This window comes from Hemicordylus capensis, chromosome 2, assembly GCF_027244095.1.
Source record: "Hemicordylus capensis ecotype Gifberg chromosome 2, rHemCap1.1.pri, whole genome shotgun sequence".
NCBI classification, from domain to species: Eukaryota; Metazoa; Chordata; class Lepidosauria; order Squamata; family Cordylidae; genus Hemicordylus; species Hemicordylus capensis.
Genome location: NC_069658.1, coordinates 12,923,361 through 12,941,378, shown reverse-complemented (window position 1 = coordinate 12,941,378; position 18,018 = coordinate 12,923,361). Strand labels below are relative to the sequence as shown.

The 18,018-nt window shown below is 45.8% G+C and overlaps 1 long non-coding RNA gene across 2 annotated transcripts in view; it reads right to left on the bottom strand.

The window, feature by feature from the left end:
- Positions 1–10,572: 10,572 nt before the first annotated feature.
- Positions 10,573–18,018, bottom strand: part of LOC128347810 (uncharacterized) — a 44,363-nt gene continuing 36,917 nt past the window's right edge. For both annotated transcript variants that reach the window (XR_008317734.1, XR_008317735.1), the window contains 2 exons: positions 12,009–12,195; positions 10,573–10,777 (listed from right to left, as the gene is read on the bottom strand). This is a non-coding gene — a long non-coding RNA (uncharacterized LOC128347810). The remainder of the gene's footprint in view (positions 10,778–12,008; positions 12,196–18,018) is intronic.

The following is an 18,018-nucleotide window of genomic DNA, read 5'->3' as shown; positions in this document are numbered from 1 at the left end:
GCTTCTCCGTCTCCCCTGCAACTGACTTTAAAAAGTCCCACTGGTAATTAATTCCCTCACAGCACCTAGGGGGAGTTGTGGTATCCTTGCATGACAATGGGGGAGACATTCACTTTGAATTATATCCATGGAAGACAGCTGCCATGTCTCTGCTAAATGCCAATTCCTGCTAACTGGGGAAAGAGGCACCTTTTAAAGTGGTGATTCTCTTATATGTAGCAGGGGGAGAACAACTGTCCCATCCAGCCCCAGCACAGCATCCCTCCAGTGACTTCTGCTGTGGTATGCCTTCTGTTTATTTTTAGCTTACGAGCCCTTTGGGGACAGAGAACCTTCTCCTTCTCCTTCTTAATTATTATTATTTCTTGTTTACACAGTCAGACAGGTGTCATTGACTGGTTTGTTTTATCCAGACATCAAGTCCTTCCCAAGGACCTGGGATGGCTGGATTTTATTGTCAATGTTGTTGCTGTTATTATAGATATCGTCGCAGAGTATAGGCCGTTCCCAGTAAAGTTGCTTTTTGTAATTGGCTGATGGTGATTTCTGTGGCCCCTATGGTGTTGAGGTGCTCCTCAAGTTGTTTTGGAATTGCACCGAGGGCGCCAATTACCACTGGGATTATTTTGGTCTTTTTCTGCCACAGCCTTCCAATTTCAATTTGTAGATCTTTGTATTTTGTGATTTTTTCTATTTCTTTTTCTTCTATCCTGCTATCCCCTGGTATTGCTATGTCGATTATTTTGACTTGTTTTTCTTTTTCTCAAGTACAGTTATATCTGGTGTATTGTGTGGCAGATGTTTGTCTGTTTGTAGTTGGAAGTCCCATAACATTTTTGCATCTTCATTTTCTACAACTTTTTCAATTTTATGGTCCCACCAATCTTTGGCTACAGGTAGCTTGTATTTTTTGCAGATGTTCCAGTGTATCATCCCTGCTACCTTGTCATGCCTTTATTTGTAGTCAGTCTGTGTGATCTTTTTACAACAGCTGATTAGGTGGTCCATGGTTTCATCTGCTTCTTTATAAAGGCGGCCTTGCTGTTTGCTGTGGATTTTTTGACTTTTGCTCTTATTGCATTTGTTCTTAGTGCCTGTTCTTGTGCAGCCAGTATTAAACCCTCTGTTTCTTTCTTCAAGTTGCCATTCTTAAGCCATTGCCAGGTCTTGGTGATGTCTGATTTTCCACTTATATTGTGCAAATATTGACCATGCAGGGGCTTATTTCTCCATTTTTCTGCTCGGTTCTTGACTTATTCTTTCTTGTCGGCCTGCTTTGTTTGATTGTTGTTTAATAGTTTCTCGTTATTGACCATTTGAAGTGCATCTTCTTCACTGTCCTTGATATATTCTTCAAGGCCTCTTTTCTCCTCCTCGACTGTTTGATGGACTTGCAGCATCCCTCTTGCACCTGAGCTGTGAGGGAGGTATAGCCTATCTACATCACTGTGGGGGTGCAGAGCATGATTGATGGTCATTATTGTCCTGGTCTTACGATATAGCGTCTCTAGATCTGCATGTTTCCAGTCTATTATTCCTGCAGTGTATCTGATAACAGGTATAGCCCAGGTGTTTATGGCTTGTATTGTGTTCCCGCCATTGAGTTTGGACTTGAGGATTTTTCTAATTCTCCTGATGTATTCACTTCCAATCATTATTTATTTATTTATTTATTTATTTCTTATTTACACAGCCAGACAGGCGATATTGACTGGTTTGTTTTATCCAGACTTCGAGTCCTTCCCAAGGACCTGGGATGGCTGAATTTTATTATCAGTGTTGTTGCTGTTATTATTATAGATATTGTCACAAAATACAAGCTGTTCCCAGTGAAGTTGTTTTTTGTAATTGGCTGATGGTGATTTACTACTGGGATTCTCAATTACTACTGGGCACCAGTTACTACTGGGATTATTTTGTTCCTCTTCTGCCACAGCCTTTCAATTTCGATTTGTAGATCTTTAGGTTTTGTAATTTTTTTCTATTACTTTTTCTTCTATTCCTTTTTCTTCTATTCTGCTATCTCCTGGTATTGCTATGTCGATTATTTTGACTTGTTTTTCTTTCTTCTCGACTACAGTTATATCTGGTGTATTGTGTGGCAGATGTTTGTTGGTTTGTAGCCGGAAGACCCATAATATTTTTGCATCTTCATTTTCTACAACTTTTCCAATTTTATGGTCCCACCAATTTTTGGCTACAGGTAGCTTGTATTTTTTGCAGATATTCCAATGTATCATCCCTGCTACCTTGTCATTCATGCCTTTGTTTGTAGTCAGTCTGTGTGATCTTTTTACAACAGCTGATCAGGTGGTCCACTGTTTCATCTGCTTCTTTACGAAGGCGGCACTTGCTGTTTGTGGTGGATTTTTCGACTTTTGCTCTTATTGCATTTGTTCTTAGTGCCTGTTCTTGTGCAGCCAGTATTAAACCCTCTGTTTCTCTCTTCAAGTTGCCATTCTTGAGCCACTGCCAGGTCTTGATGATGTTTGATTTTCCACTTATATTGTGCAAATATTGACCATGCAGGGGCTTATTTTTCCATTTTTCTGCTCGGTTCTTGACTTGTTCTTTCTTGTAGGCCTGCTTTGTTGTTGTTGTTGTTGTTGTTATTTTATTCAATGTTCTACATAAACCACTTTGAGAACTTTTTTGTTGAAAGCAGTAAATACTGTAAATATTCCCAGTAATTCACATATAGGGTTTTAGAGTGCATGTAGAGGAGAGGTTCAGATAAATGCCCTCTCACACTATTAAGGGCTGCCCTGATAGCCGGTTGGGATTTTCTTCTGTGAAGGTGGTACCTTCAGGACCGCCTCTCCTGTCCAACTTTGACCCGCCCTGTGAGGTCGTCTCAGGTGGGCCTTCTCAGATTTCCAGGCCCAGGGGAGGTACGTGGGGCCTGGGCTCGTCGGAGGGCCTTCTCTGTTGTAACCCCCTCCTTATGGTACACTCTGCTTCCTGAGATTCATAATCCCCCCTCTCTTCTGTCCTTTAAGACTCTCCTGAAAACATATCTATTTTGCCAGGCTTTTAGTTTTTAATGTGTGGTTGTGTGTGTGTGTGTGGGGGGGTCTTCTTCTTTTTCCCTTTTCTTTCTCCCCCACCACTTTCCTCCCCTTCTTCTCTTGTCTTCGTTGTTTTAATTTATGTAAACTGCCTCGAGTCTAAGGAAGTCAGGCGGTAAATAAATTTGCTAAATAAATAAATGAATGAATAAATCAGGGCAGGCACACTTTCATTGTGTCCCCTGCCTAATCACTTGTCCTGGGTAGTGCTCATCTGAATTTGATCAAGGTGATTTTAAAAAAAACTTTCTGGATCATATAACTACAGGTGGTAGTTGTGGGACACATATTTCAGTGCTTACACATGGTTAAAAAATAGTCCCTGCAGTTAGAAAAATAGCAAGACAGGGAAAAGGCTAGATGGAGCTCTTCTACCTGATATGATAATTTTCTGCACGAGGGGAGGTCTTTCCTTCCTTCCTTCCTTCCTTCCTTCCTTCCTTCCTTCCTTCCTTCCTTCCTTTCCTTCTTGAGCAATCAAAAGTGCAACTCCCACCCATAGCCTGAAGTGGTACGGTCCAGGAAAAGTGTAACCATTTGATTCTGATGACTGTCCCAAGACTTTGATTTTAGCTGTTCAATCACTCAATCAAATTTACTGTTGTGGCTAGTGATTCATTGGCTTTTCATCAATTTCAGATTTTGTAACATGTCAAACACTTGAGTAAAAGAAATTCTTCTTGGAATGCTCATCTGTATGAATTCCAGTATATAAATATCCTAAAGGTCTGATAAAACTGCTCTATTTTTGTGCCCTTTAACGATCACCTTGGTTTGAGCCATCACCTCAGTCTACGCTTCCATCACACTCTCTCCTTGACTTTCTCATGAGAGTTTCCTTCTGGATAAGAGTGTGATCATTCACGGGGTTTGCTTTCGCACTCCCTAATAGGGACATGCAAATTGATCAGGTACAAAATTATTTGTACCCGAATCTACCTGTTTCAGGCGATTTGTGGACAAAACAAATTGCCCCTGTGCTAGCTGGCCAGATTTGGGTCCAAACCAAATCTCCTGGATTTCAGACCTGAAAAATTCATAGATTTGGACTTCCATTTTGTGGTGATGTCTCCATTTTTTATTTTTTTTTTGCTGTCTCCATTTTGTGTCAGTAAGGTTTTTTTTTTGGGGGGGGGGAATCCCACCCTCCCAAGTTTCAGATTGGTGACTTACAGTGTGCAACAATTGGCTGGCAATTCCCTCCTGGTTCCAGATTGGCTCATTTCCATTCAAATCTTGTGTTGCCAGGGGTGACTGACCCAGCATTGGTTAGGGGAAGGGTCAATGAAGGGACATGGATGGGGGGAGTTCAAAGGAGGGGTTTTCAAATGTACTTAAGGAAGCAGCCAGCTGTAGTGGTGTGCCCGAACCGGTCCGGCGGCCATTCCAAAGAACGGCCGAACTGCCGGACCGGTCCGGCCCTGCCTGGTTCGGGTCCAGGTGGGGGGTATGCCCTTAAGGGCGGGAGGGCTTGCTTAGCCCTCCCGCCTCCTTGCCCCCGCCAGCGCCCGTATTTCCTAGTATAGGGGCGCTGGAAACTAGCCGCCCCCCCCCGCCGCGGCGGCGGCGAAAGAACTCCCCATGCCAGCCCTCCCTCCCTCCCAGCTACCTGGCTGCCCGCCCGCCCTCCCGCCCGCTTGCTCACCGTTCACCGGATAGAAAACGAGAGGAGCTCCGGCACAGAGCTCCTCTCGTTTAGAAGGCCTCCCGCAGAATGGTGTTTTGCGCGCGCGCGCGCATGCGCGCACCGCAAAGCACACCGTTCGCCGGAGGCCCGGTCTACCCGCCGGGAAAGGGCCGGGTAGACCGGGCCTCCGATCGCTGGGTAGACCGGGCCTCCGGCGATCGGAGGCCCGGTCTACCCAGCGATCGGCGGCCCGGTCTACCCGGCCCTTTCCCGGCGGGTAGACCGGGCCTCTGATCGCCGGAGGCCCGGTCTACCCAGAGATCGGAGGCCCGGTCTACCCGGCCCTTTCCCGGCGGGTAGACCGGGCCTCCGGCGAACGGCGTGCTTTGCGGCGCGCGCATGCGCGCAAAACACCATTCTGCGGGAGGCCTTCTAAACGAGAGGAGCTCTGTGCCGGAGCTCCTCTCGTTTTCTATCCGGTGAACGGTGAGCGAGCGGGCGGGAGGGCGGGCGGGCGGCCAGCTAGCTGGGAGGGAGGGAGGGCTGGCATGGGGAGTTCTTTCGCCGCTGCCGCGGCGGGGGGGGGGCGGCTGGTTTCCAGCGCCCCTATACTAGGAAATACGGGCGCTGGCGGGGGCAAGGAGGTGGGAGGGCTAAGCAAGCCCTCCCCGCCCTAAAAATAAGGCCCCCCTTCGGTGCCGGTCCGGACTTCTCCGGACCGTGCACATCACTAGCCAGCTGCCATTCTCCCTTTCTGCCACATGGGAGAAGAGTGAGTGAGTGAGTGAGCGCCCACACACACCAGAGGAGCTTTGCCTTGCCTTCCCAGCCTGCTGCCTGGAGTGGATTCTCTGCTTTTTTGTTCCATGCATCTTCAGGGCAGATTTGGGGCAAAAAAGGGATCTAGGGGCAGAAGAGGAGAGTGAATGGTAGTGCCCAGTGGGTGGAAGCTACTACCCAAATTCCAAATAAATTGAAATAATTCGAAGGGGTGATTAAAAAAAAATAACATTTTAATTTTTTTTAAAAGCTTGTGCATCTGCTAACTGGGCAAAGAGGCAGCTTTTTCCGTGGTGATTCTCTTTATTTAGCAGGGGGAGAGTAACTGGCCCTATCCACCCCCAGCACAGTACTTCCAGTGACTGTTGCTGGTGTGTGTCTTATGTTTCTTTTTAGAATGTGAGCCCTTTGGGGACAGGGAGCCATCTTATTTGTTGTTTCTCTTTGTAAACCGCCCTGAGCCATTTTTGGAAGGGCGGTATAGAAATCGAATTATTATTATTATTATTATTATTATTATTATTATTATTATCTTTAAGCTTTTTTCCCATAGGGGATAATGTGGATTTCAGTGGCCCCATTTCTCCATTTGGGTGGTACCAGGGTGGGCCAGAGCACATTGTGCTGTAGTGCAAATGGGGTGCCAACCACCCTCCAAACCACAAGCCCATGGGGTACTGGATTCTGTTGTCATTTTCAATTTTTGAGGTGTTCTGAGTGGATTCTTTGATGCAAAATGATAGTGGATTCTTTGGTCATTCATCATTCACTCTTCTGCCCCTGGTTCCCCCCCCCCCCCCGCTTTTGCCCTGAATCGATTCAGATTCAGATCAATTTGGATCCAAATTGAATTTGGGGTGATTTGGTGGGGCACATTCAGACCTAAAACAAATTGGGGGTGATTCAATATGGGTGCAAAAAAAAAAAAAAGTTGATTCATGCACATCCCTACTTGCTAATCCTTACTGACACAAACATGTTGATATTTCAGGGCTTTGTCAGGTTTCCTTCAATCCTGCTCACCATAAAAGCTATCAGTCCACTCCTCAGGATATGTCACTGATAAAGACTTTCTTTCTGAGAACATAACCCTATTCACACATTATGTTCAACACTTGTCCAATCTGTGTACGGTGTACACAAGTACAGATCTGTACGCAGGTACAGTTATTCACACATGTTGAGCACAGGTACAGCAGTACTCTTCCTATCTGTACCATGCATTTGTGGGACCTGTACCCAGGTTCAGTTTTAAAATGAGTGTAGGTACAATCATCCACACACACACACAAATTACGAATACAAAAGCATGTTTGAGTGTACAGTATCTGAACATAGGTTCAACGTATTAAGGTCTTTTACATGAGCATCTTTCGCACTACCCCCTTCCTGACAAATGAGCAGAGCTTCTGTTAGGCTCTGCAAACCTCACACCCAGATGAACACAGCACTCATAGTCTCCATTGTGGAAAAAGGGAGCTGGTCCCTCCAAGGATTAGGGATGTTCCCAAACCAGCTCAGACAGCTGTGGGTGGGGCTGGGATCAGTTCCTTTAAAAAGCAGGTAAGCAGCTCCTTACCTGCCCCTCTGCCACCCCACTGCTTTCTTGGGTGCAGTGCCCACTTTCCAAAAGACCACGTGGCTTCAGTGCTGCTTCCAGTAGCCTGGGTGTGATGTCAGCACACACATGGCCGGCGTCAGCATGGTGTTGCTGACCACGCAAATGGCCAGCGCTCATGCACGGTGGCCATGTGCATGCTGATGCCATGTGCAGGCTGCTGGAAACAGCACTGCAGCTGCGTGTGGCCTTTTGGAAAGTGGGCAGCGTACCCAAGAGAGTGGTGGGGCGGGGGAAGAGCAGGTAAGGACCTGCTTACCTGCTTTTTAAAGGAACTGATCCTCGCCCGATGAACTGCAGTCACCTGAGCTGGTTTGATGCTTCCCTAAGGAGTTGCTGAACCAGTTCAGGCACATCCCTACCAAGGATCGACAGAGGCAACCCAGAATACATTGCACTCACAGAACAGAGGCAGCCCTCAGTGCACCAGCAGCTCTCCTCTGCTTGGCCCTTCTAGCTGCAGCACTCTATGACAAACAAGGTGGGAACTGTAATTCTTCATTAGCATTCCCAGGGCTTAATTTGAACAAGGGCTTACAAGAGCTTGGGCCCACAATCCCTTTTCAATGCTAGGAGTCAGCCTTGGGACACTGGGAGTAAGAAGAGGTGGAAAGGCCCCTGAGAAAGGACAGAGTGCATTCTCATCATCACAGAGTAGCAGGGGAATAGCAAGGTTGGAGTGGGCTGTGGGACAAAAAGTGACAACCCCCCCCCCGCCTTCTTTTTCAGAGAGGTGTGAGGGAAGAGTGACTAGCAAGCTGTCACCCAGATGGCAGGCCCCCCCTTCCCTCAGAGGCCCAGCGGTATTTGCCACACCCCATACCCCACACCCACACCCCTTGTTCAGTTGTAGCCATGCCTTTTTGCAGAGAGTCATTGCCCATTCAGGGACTGGGGATAGATTCCCAACACAGCAAGAATGCGTGGAGGGCTCCTAGATAAGAAGGGTGATTTTAAATTAGCCTCCACTAAAAATGTGGTTTTAGTCTGGTCTTTTAACTTGTTTAACTTGATTAATGTTTTAATTTACATTGTATGTGTTTTGTTGATATTTTGGTGATTGTATGTGTTTTGTTGGTATTGTGAGCTAACCCGAGCAGTAGTGTACTGGATATTTAACAACAACAACAACAACCCCCAGCAAGGTACTACCTTGGTGTGGTTGTGGGGCTTGAGTGCTCTGTGGAAGGTGAGAGCTATGCCAGAGGTACAACCATACTGGACAGGTGACTGCAAACAGACAAACATCTGCCACACAATATACCAGTTATAACTGTAGTCGAGAAGAAAGAAAAGCAAGTCAAAATAATCAACATAGCAATATCAGGTGATAGCAGAATAGAAGAAAAAGAAATAGAAAAAATCACAAAATACAAAGATCTACCAATTGAAATTGAAAGGCTGTGGCAGAAGAAGACCAAAATAATCCCAGTAGTAATTGGCGCCCTCGGTGCAATTCCAAAAGACCTTGAAGAGCACCTCAACACCATAGGGGCCACAGAAATCACCATCAGCCAACTACAAAAAGCAACTTTACTGGGAACAGCCTATATTTTGTGACGATATCTATAATAATAACAACAATATTGATAATAAAATCCAGCCATCCCAGGTCCTTGGGAAGGACTTGATGTCTGTATAAAACAAACCAGTCAATAATACCTGTCGGACTGTGTAAATAATAATAATTGATAAATAATATAAAGGGGTTGTGTTTCAGGAAGACCTGAACCTTGCCATGTTTTAAAATTAAATTAAATTCTGGAGATTCCTGAAGCCTTTCAAAGTGATCTCAGCATCCTCATACAATTCCCAGTGTTGACAGAGGGCAGTCAGGACACTTAAAATGGTTTCAAACTCATTTCAGTTTTGCAGAGCAGATATACACTAAATATTGTTGTGAGGCATATGTTGTGTTTCAGAGACATGCCACAGGTTGTGCCCCTTGTTGCACAAGTGCAAACCTGTTTGTCTTCGTGCAACACAAATGCCTACAACAGAGAGTGCAACAGTCTTGCACTAGCACAATGTCCTTACGCAAGTGCAGTGTTAGTCAAGATGCTGAGTGATGTTTTAAAGTGGGTTCAGGGGTGGACTCCACTAGCACAGAAAACTGTACATGACAGTAAGGGAAGATAGAGCAATGGAAGGATAGACGGCACTGTTGGAGATGTGACTCCATGGGTGCTGTCGACTCTTAGCAGCTATAACTCCTTTTGACCACTAGGGACAATGGAGCAGAGGTAGAAAGTGTAGGATTGTCCCTTTGTTCTCTCTTGTAATTTATTGTATCTCTGCCCTGAGTATTGTAATTGCTAGACTAATATTCTTAGAGTACTCCCTCAGAGCTGTTCTTAGGGCAGGGCAACCACCCGAGGCCTCGCTCTTTTAACCCCCCAAAATTAACAGGAAGGGAGCGTCACACTGGCTGATTTGCCCCAGAGCCTGCACCCCACTAGGACCCCACCCCTGCTTGCTAAGGACAGTCCTGCTTTCCCTCATCTGTATCTGCTCTGTTCTCTTCTGCTTCCTTCCACCATGAGCTAGCTAGTACAGGGAGCAGGCTTCCTATCTAAGTTTGTAAGTTCTTCAAATAGGAACATAGGAAGCTGCCATATACTGAGTCAGACCATTGGTTTATCTAGCTCGGTATTGTCTGCACTGACTGGCAGCAGCGGCTTCTCCAAGGTTGCAGGCAGGAATCTTTCTCAGCCCTATCTTGGAGAAGCCAGGGAGGGAACTTGCGAACTTCTGCTCTTCCCAGAGCGGCTCCATTCCCTCTAAGGGGAATATCTTACAGAGCTCACACTTCCAGTCTCCCATTCATATGCAACCAGGGTGGACCCTGCTTAGCTAAGGAGACAAGTCATGCTTGCTACCACAAGACCAGCTCAAAACCTTTGATTGTGTCAGACTTCAAGAAGTTGTCTCCAGATCTCTCCTCCCTAAGCTCATCAAACTGGGTTTCTATGCTAAATAAGGGGTCGGTTCAAATCCTCCCCTACAGGCGCTGCTAGCAGCAACTGCACAAGAGAAATGACAGTTCTCTGGGTCAGGGAGCAGGCTTTGCTGTCCCACAGTTTAATTGAGGAACAGTGACTGAGGTCGCTGCAGCAGGACATCTGGTTCAGCAAGGGCTCGAGGCCTGGGAGAAGCCGCTACCAAGCTGGCATTGTTTGCTGGGCCGAGTGCTGAATGGTTTACAAATGGATATAAATGTCTGTGAGAGAGAGAGGAGGGCAAGGGCAGCTCCAGGAGTCTCACAGGGGGCAGATAACTCAGTTGGCAGTGATGCCGTGTTCCTCTGCGGAGGTTAACTCCAGCTTGTTCGGCTCCGTGATTCCGTGGCGGAGAGCGGCTTCTCCATTTGACCTCCTCAAATTGAATGTTCACTTTAGCCTAGATTTGCAAAGCTATTTGTTAATGCTCGCATACAGGGACTGTTTTCTCCAGGGTTTTAAAGAAAAAACTCATTTCAATGTAAAATTCACCGCGTCAAATTGAAATTTATTTTGAGAAGAGTTAGCATTCCTGATTTTCAGGCTCACACAATCACTTCTATGTCAGATGGTAATTACACGTTTTTGTACATCAGCTGCCTGCACAGAGTGGGGGAAAATGGAAGATAATGTTGTTCCATTGAAGTATTGGAAGTTCTTTTGTGCTCCTCGCCCAGGGAGATTCCTAGCAGTAAAAGGACAGAGGGCTACATTTGAATCAATCTATCATTGCAAACAAAAACATTATTTTTTTTAAAGACTCGCCTTCTTATACAAAGATCTAGTTTCTGTTGGTGAGTCTTCGGTCTTAGCTTTTGTGAAAGGGGGTTATTATACTAACAAGCAGCCCCACTGAAATGTTCTCCATGCAAAGGTAATCTATTAAAAATACTACCATGATGCTCATAGCCTTTTGACAAGAAATGTAAGTCCACCCAGCTCTAAATGGAATTTATTTATTTATCCATGCTATTTGCATCCTGCCTTTCCTCCAAGGAGTTCAGGGCTCAGAACATGGTTCTCCCCGCTACACACACACACATTTTATCTTTACAACAATCCTGTGAGGTAGGTTAGGCTGAGAAATAATTACTTAAGGTCACCCAGTGAGTTTTGTGGCTGTTTGGGGATTAGAATCTGTGTCTCATCAGTCTAAGTCCAATACTGTAGCCACTAGGCAACTAATGGATTAGCACACGGGTTCCCAACATCAAGTCCCTGGATGTTGTTGGACTACAACTCCCATCATCTCCAGCCATGGTGGCCAAAGACATTGTGGCTGGGGATGATGGGAGTTGCAGTCCAACAACATCTGGGGAGCCAAGGCTGGGAATCCCTGGACTAGGCCACAATATGGTATCACTGGAATACTGTTGAGCTGTGTCCTGTGAAGAGATGGCCATCTTTTCATTCAGCAGATGGCTTGCTAATGGGCACTGCTGCTCAGCTGATGCCTCAAGAAGACGTAGACAGAAGATGCTTGCTGAATAGCTTGGCGTGGCTAGAAGGCGTTTCCTGAATGAGCTCTGAAGAGATAACTGCTATACTTGTGTGGAGAAATTCCCCCTCTTTCCTTCAGGACTTATTCAACTTGAGGCTGCACTCCTTAAAATGGGCTGGCTCACATTCTCACTCATGGAGATGGGTGCTCCGTGAGATGCAATGGCCTTGTAGATGAGTTTCTTTAAAAAGCTGGTGGTGGGAAGTGAGCCAGGCTGCAGTGCGCCTCCAGTGAGCATCCAGGAGCCCTCAACTCCTGCCTGTAGGCTTCCAGTGGCATCTGGTGGGCCACTGTGTGAATCAGGATGGTGGACTAGATGGGCCTTCTTGGGCCTCATCCAGCAGGGCTGTTCTTCTGTTCTCATGTTCTTATGTTCACTCAACAACAGAGTTCAGTATTGAAAAGGGAAATGTACCTTTGGGGTTCTGCAGGTCAGGAAGCCTGAGAAACAATCAGTAGCAGCAATAGTAGAATGCAGCAGTTCAGGAATGTGGGCCCAGGAATGCAATAGATGGAAGATGCAGGAACTTTCACAAGCTTTGCAGGCTTACCCACATAGCTTGTTCAAAATCTCGTCGCCCAATATTTTAAAACTGCTTCTCCTAAACACAAAGAAATATAATGCTGGTGTAACTAAGGTTTTATTCAGAAGCAATTCGATTTTTTCTTCTCCTTTCCTTTCTGAATCCACCCCACACACTCTCTACAGGATCAATTGTGTGACAAATGTCCAAATAACAAAACACAAAATATAATTAGATAGAATACAACGCGAGTTCTCAACTAATAAAGTACCGGAGCTTGCAAGGAAGGTGTTCATGTCAACTGCCCCTTCCCCCAAAGCCCTCTGTGAGACTGTGTCACCTAAACATATGTCCCTGAAGGTCACACAGCCCTCTGGAACATATTTTGGGGTGACATGGAGGACTTCTGGGGGAAGGGGAAGTCACTGAAATTTGCCTCCCCCCAAACAAGTGCTGTTGCTGTGTTAGCTGATCACATAATCCACACTGCTGCATCTCAGGGAGCATAAGTGCTTCATTCATTAGGAAGTTGGCCCCAGTTGCTGCTGCAATCATCTGTTTCATCTCTAGGCCTTTCCAGGAGCAACATGAGCACTACCAAGCATAAAACTTCTTTAGGGTAGGCAGAACCATAGATCAGTGGTAGAGAATATGCTATACATGCAGAAGGTCTCTGCTTCGGCATCAGCTAAACAGATCAGGTAGCAGGTGACAGGACAGACACTTGCCTGAGACCCTGTGGTGCTGCTGCCAACCAGAGTATACAACATTAGGTTAGATGAGCCATTAGTGTAAGGTAGCTTCCTATGTTAACATGTCATGGGCCCAAGAAGCTCATAATATCTGCATTCCAATTCATAAGATGTGCAGTGGACTTGAAACCTGCCAAAGTTGTTTATAATTTCTTCTGTATCCTTTGTGAACATCTAGAATGAGCTTCTTGGTCACAGTTCACTCTGACGTCCAGATGTTTCAACTGCTTTTTCAGCAGCAGAAGGAGCAGACGGATTGCCTCTTGCTCCTGAGAGTGGGACTTGAACCAATCAGTTGAAATTGCAAGGATGCAGGTTTAGGCAAGACATTAGAAATTAAAATCATGCACATGACCAATGATAGCAGGGCGGGAGAGCTTGCGGGGAAGGCAGGAGTGCTCCTACCTTCCCCGCAGATGATATTCTGATCTTCATGAGCTGCACAGCTTGTGCACCTACACAAGTTGCACTGTCCCCAGCAGCGTGTCATCTGGAACCCAGGGGAATGCGGCCCAGCCTCCAGATATCCCGCACTGCACTGTGCAAGGAGCACGGTGCACTGGGGGATTTCCCTGCAAGCCCCAGTAGGGCTGCACAAACCTGGATATGGCTGCTCATGTGATAACCTCATAATTTCTTAACTAGAAGAGGTATCTAACAGTGGAACAGTCTGCCTTGTGCAGTGGTGGGCTCTCTTTTGCTGGTCACGGGGAGAGATGGTGGGTCAGGTTGGATCGGGTTGCTGCCGCCTCCCACCACCACCACTGCGCACTCTGCAGTTACCGCTCCGATGAGTGGTTCAAGGGCACCACCACACCTCTTCTTTTTGAAAGGAGATGCCAGTGGGTCGCAGGGGAATGGCGGGTCATGTCACAGCTACTTCCCCACTGATGCACACAAAAGGTACTAATGGGCACCTCTTTCTTTAAAAAAAATATATTGAAAGGAGGCTCTCCTCCCTCACCCCATTAAACCTAAGACATTCAAATTGATTCGGATTGACTTGAATCAAAACCAATCTGAATTGAATCAATCACGCTTTTCTTAAGATTGGGTTCGAGGTCAAATAAAATCCTATGTGTTTCGGTTTAACTCAGATCGAATCCCAATTTTCGATTCATGCACATCCCTACTTCTTGGGTCCTGATATCTCTGCTGCATTATTTTCCCGTCAAGTGGAGGCTTGCTTTGCTTTCTACAATCCAGCTCCGTCTCTCTTTCCTATTTCTCTCTCTTCCCCACCTTAATTCTGTGTTTTTGTCAATATAACGTTCCTCTTGACTTGCTACATATTTCCTCTCAATATGGTCCTTTTTTCACACTTTCAACAAACTAGAGTATCTTTTGAGTCAAATCTATTCGTGGGTCTTCAGTCTTTTCAGAACTTGCATGCACATTTCCAGACATTACACCTTTTTTTACAATTCATCCAAAGAGGTGCTGAATCTCTCACTGTCTGACAGAAGCTGCATATGATTGGCTAGGGCATTCAAGAGCAGTGAGGAGAGGCAGTTAAGACAGGGGTCCTCAAATGTGGGTCTCCAAATGTTGTTGGACTACAGTGTCCATCATCCCCATCTAGGGAAGACGGGAGCTGTAGTCCAATGACATCTGGGGACCCACATTTGAGAATCTGTGAATTAAGGAAGAAGAGTTATTGAAGAGCAGGGTAGGAAAGAAATGAAGGATACAGAAATAAATTTTTCAGTTGTTTATACTCTCAGAATGTACTCTTAGTTACTAACATGCTAGAGGGATTGTTGGTTAATAAGACAATACTAGTGTGTTGTTCAGTTCTTTAATAATTATTTACCTATTGATTTTATTTCCTCCCTGGGTCTGAACTAGAAATACTACCTGATCATTTTTTGGGACTTGACATAAACCTGTCCAGGAGATGCAGCCAATCCTGGCTCTCTGATTAAGGCGCCTCTACAAGACATCTGTTGCTGATCACAGATTTACCTTATTCATATATTACATTTTTAGGTATACTCTTAGTAAAAGGTTTTCAGTGTGCACCTACATAATGTAATGTGTGAAGTAACCTGAAAGATAGGAGGCTCTAAATTTCAACACAGGTTGTTTATTTGATAGATAGATAGATAGATAGATAGATAGATAGATAGATAGATAGATAGATAGATTTCAGATCCATGTTTGCAAAACTAAAACATATGCAACAAATGAGGCTTAGCTCTGAAGCCCTGTCTAAGCCCAAGTGGTTCTTCTTTCCCCTCTTCTTTCAGCTTCGTGTCCTCTCTAGAATAGAGGCTCCAGACCTTAGACGAGCAGATGTTGTTGGACTACAACTGCCATAGGATGTGGTGATGGCCAACAGCTTGGATGGCTTTCAGCAGGACTTAGACAAATTCATGGAGGAAAAGTCTATCCATGGCTACTAATCCTGATAGCTATAGGCTAGCTCCATATTCAGAGGCAGGATGCCTTCAAATACCAGTTGCAGAGGAACAGCAGCAGGAGAGGGGGCATGCCTTTATCGCCTGGTCGTGTGGCTTCCTAAGGCATCTGGTGAAACAGGTGCTGGACTAGATAGGCCTTAGGCCTGATCCAGCAAGGCTCTTCTTATATTCTTATATTAGACCCCTGCTAACTTGGCAAAGAGGCACCTTTTAACGTGGTGATTCTCTTTATTTAGCAGGGGGAGAGTAACTGGTCCTATTCACCCCCAGCACAGGACCTCCAGTGACTGTTGTTGGTGTCTTTCTTCCAGGGAGAGAAAGCCCTCCCCCACAAGTTATAGGTTCAATTGTTGAACTGCTCTTACCATTAAGAAGTTTCTCCTAACGTTCTCCTAATATTCAGAGGTTACATTAGAAGCTGCCTTATACCAAGGGCCCCCCTCCCCTGCAAATTAAGCATCATCATGCTCCGCCGGGCAACCACACCACCCAGGACAGACTAAAGAGGATTTGGGGGGGCCCAGGGGCTGTGGAGGCCCCGGACTTTGGCCCCAAAGTCCAGGGGTAAGAGCACCTCTGGACAGTCCTTCCAGTTTTTGAAGGGTGCAGTCATGTCCTCTCTCAACCTTCTGTTTTCCAGGATACACATATCCAGTTATTTCATTGATATCCATATTAATGAACTAACAGGTGTATACTATTATTCCTCTTTCAGGAATCTCATGTCATATAAAGCTTGACCCTCCCCAATGCACTCCCCCTACATTGTTTCTGGTGCTCAAAATGAAATGCAAATGGCTGAAACGTTTCAACGTAACAGTGGCCAAACCAGCTGTTTCGATGGAACAAAACCCGAAACGTTCAAGTGTTTTGGCCATATGAAGCAATGGGGAAACACACAACACCCCACTGTTCCCCATGAGTAGTTCCTAGGGACACCAAAAAGGGTTGTGTGGTAGGGCATGATTAATGCTACCTACCACTCAACCCACAAAAGAAATGGGCAAGTGGGTGATTTTAAACAACTTTTTAAACCTTTTCCCAAACCCCCATAGGATCCTACCACAGAAGCACACAGTAAAATGGAACCTGTCCCTCCCAACACAGAGCACACATTTTAAACACAGTCCAAAAATGGGCAAAAAAGAATCACTGACCCAGAATCCACTGCCAGCCACAGTGCCTGAGCTGTGTAACATCATTGGCACAAGTTGCTCTCTCACACACAATTATGACTCCTTACGTTCCTAGCACCTCAACAGCTGCCACAGCAGCACCCTTACTTAGCAGCAGGCATAGCCATAAGCTCAACTAGAGCAACTTTAGCCACATTTTGACCTTTCAATGTAGTTTGCAGAGCAGACCAGAGCAGTGAGTGAAGCACAAGTCAGTCTGAGGACCAGACATGGAGTTCATCACAGCAATCACCAAGAAATATTACAGAGAGGGAGAGGGAGTGAGAGCGAGAGCAAGAGCGCTGCCACTGTCCATTTCTTGCCACAACACTATCTCACACACAAAAGAAGGCACAACTCAAAGAAGGAAGGCACCCAAGTTCTGCGTTTGTCAATCAAGGAAGGTTTGATTTTGTGATTTCCCCCCCTCTGCACTGAGTATAATATGCTGTGCTATTGCTGCTATAACTATCCAGGAAAGCCAGATGGTTATAGCAAGAATAGCAAAGCATATTATACTCAGTGCTGAGAAAAAAACACAGAATCAAACCTTCCTTCCTTACGACCAGCCTGCCACAAAGAGACAGAAGGACAGAACAGGCCTGGGCAGCTCAGCTCTGAGCACAGTCGTCTGGATGGAAAAAGCAGGAAGAAATATGATCAGCATGCTAAGATATTTCCCCAGCATCCCAAACTGATCTGAACTGGGCCCAGCTTGGTCCAAACTTGGACTGGCTCCCCCTTTCTGGGGGACTGGTTTGAATCAAACCAGGTTCAATTTGAACTGGTTCTGCACAACTCTAACCAACATCAACCTGCTCTCTGCTGCTGCAGTCTCTGATCATTCCTTTGATGTATCCTCTTGAAGAGAATCAGATTATAATGACTTTCTTTGCCTCCCAATCCCCTTAAGTACATTTTGAAACTCCCTCCTTTGGTCTCTCCCCTCCCTCCAGACAAATGGGGCACAGTTGCCCATGATGACTCTTGATTTGTATGATAACAAGCCAATCAAGAAGCAAGGAGACAGCAAGCAAGTCAGAAACCAGTGCCAGAAAACCAACCAGGAAGGGGGAAAACAGGCCTAAAAAATGGCGCTCGAAATGTTGAAACATTTCAACTCGAAATGGGGTGGTTCTATTTCGAGCTGGAAACAGACCCTTTGTTTAGTTTTGTGCTTGAAACACTTAAAATGCCCCATTTCGAGTAGAAACCATTCAACCTTGAAACATCCCTAAAGTGAAGTTTGGGGAGCCAAGCTGGCAGGTGTGCCAACATCAGAAGCAAAGTCAGCAGATGCATACCTGCTCCTCCCTCCTTGTGTGATAGTACTACTAGTAGTAATGTTCTATGACTTCATGGAGGATAATGCACAAAAGGGACTTTAGTTAAACATATTACACAATATACATTATCCAGATAGGCAATGGTTGGGTGTGCCTGTGAAGAAGAGAAGCATGCACTGTCCTGTATGCATACATTTCATGTGCCCTGGAACTAAGCTGCATCCCACCTGCACTTCCAGGGACCTGGGAATGAGGCTGAAATTTG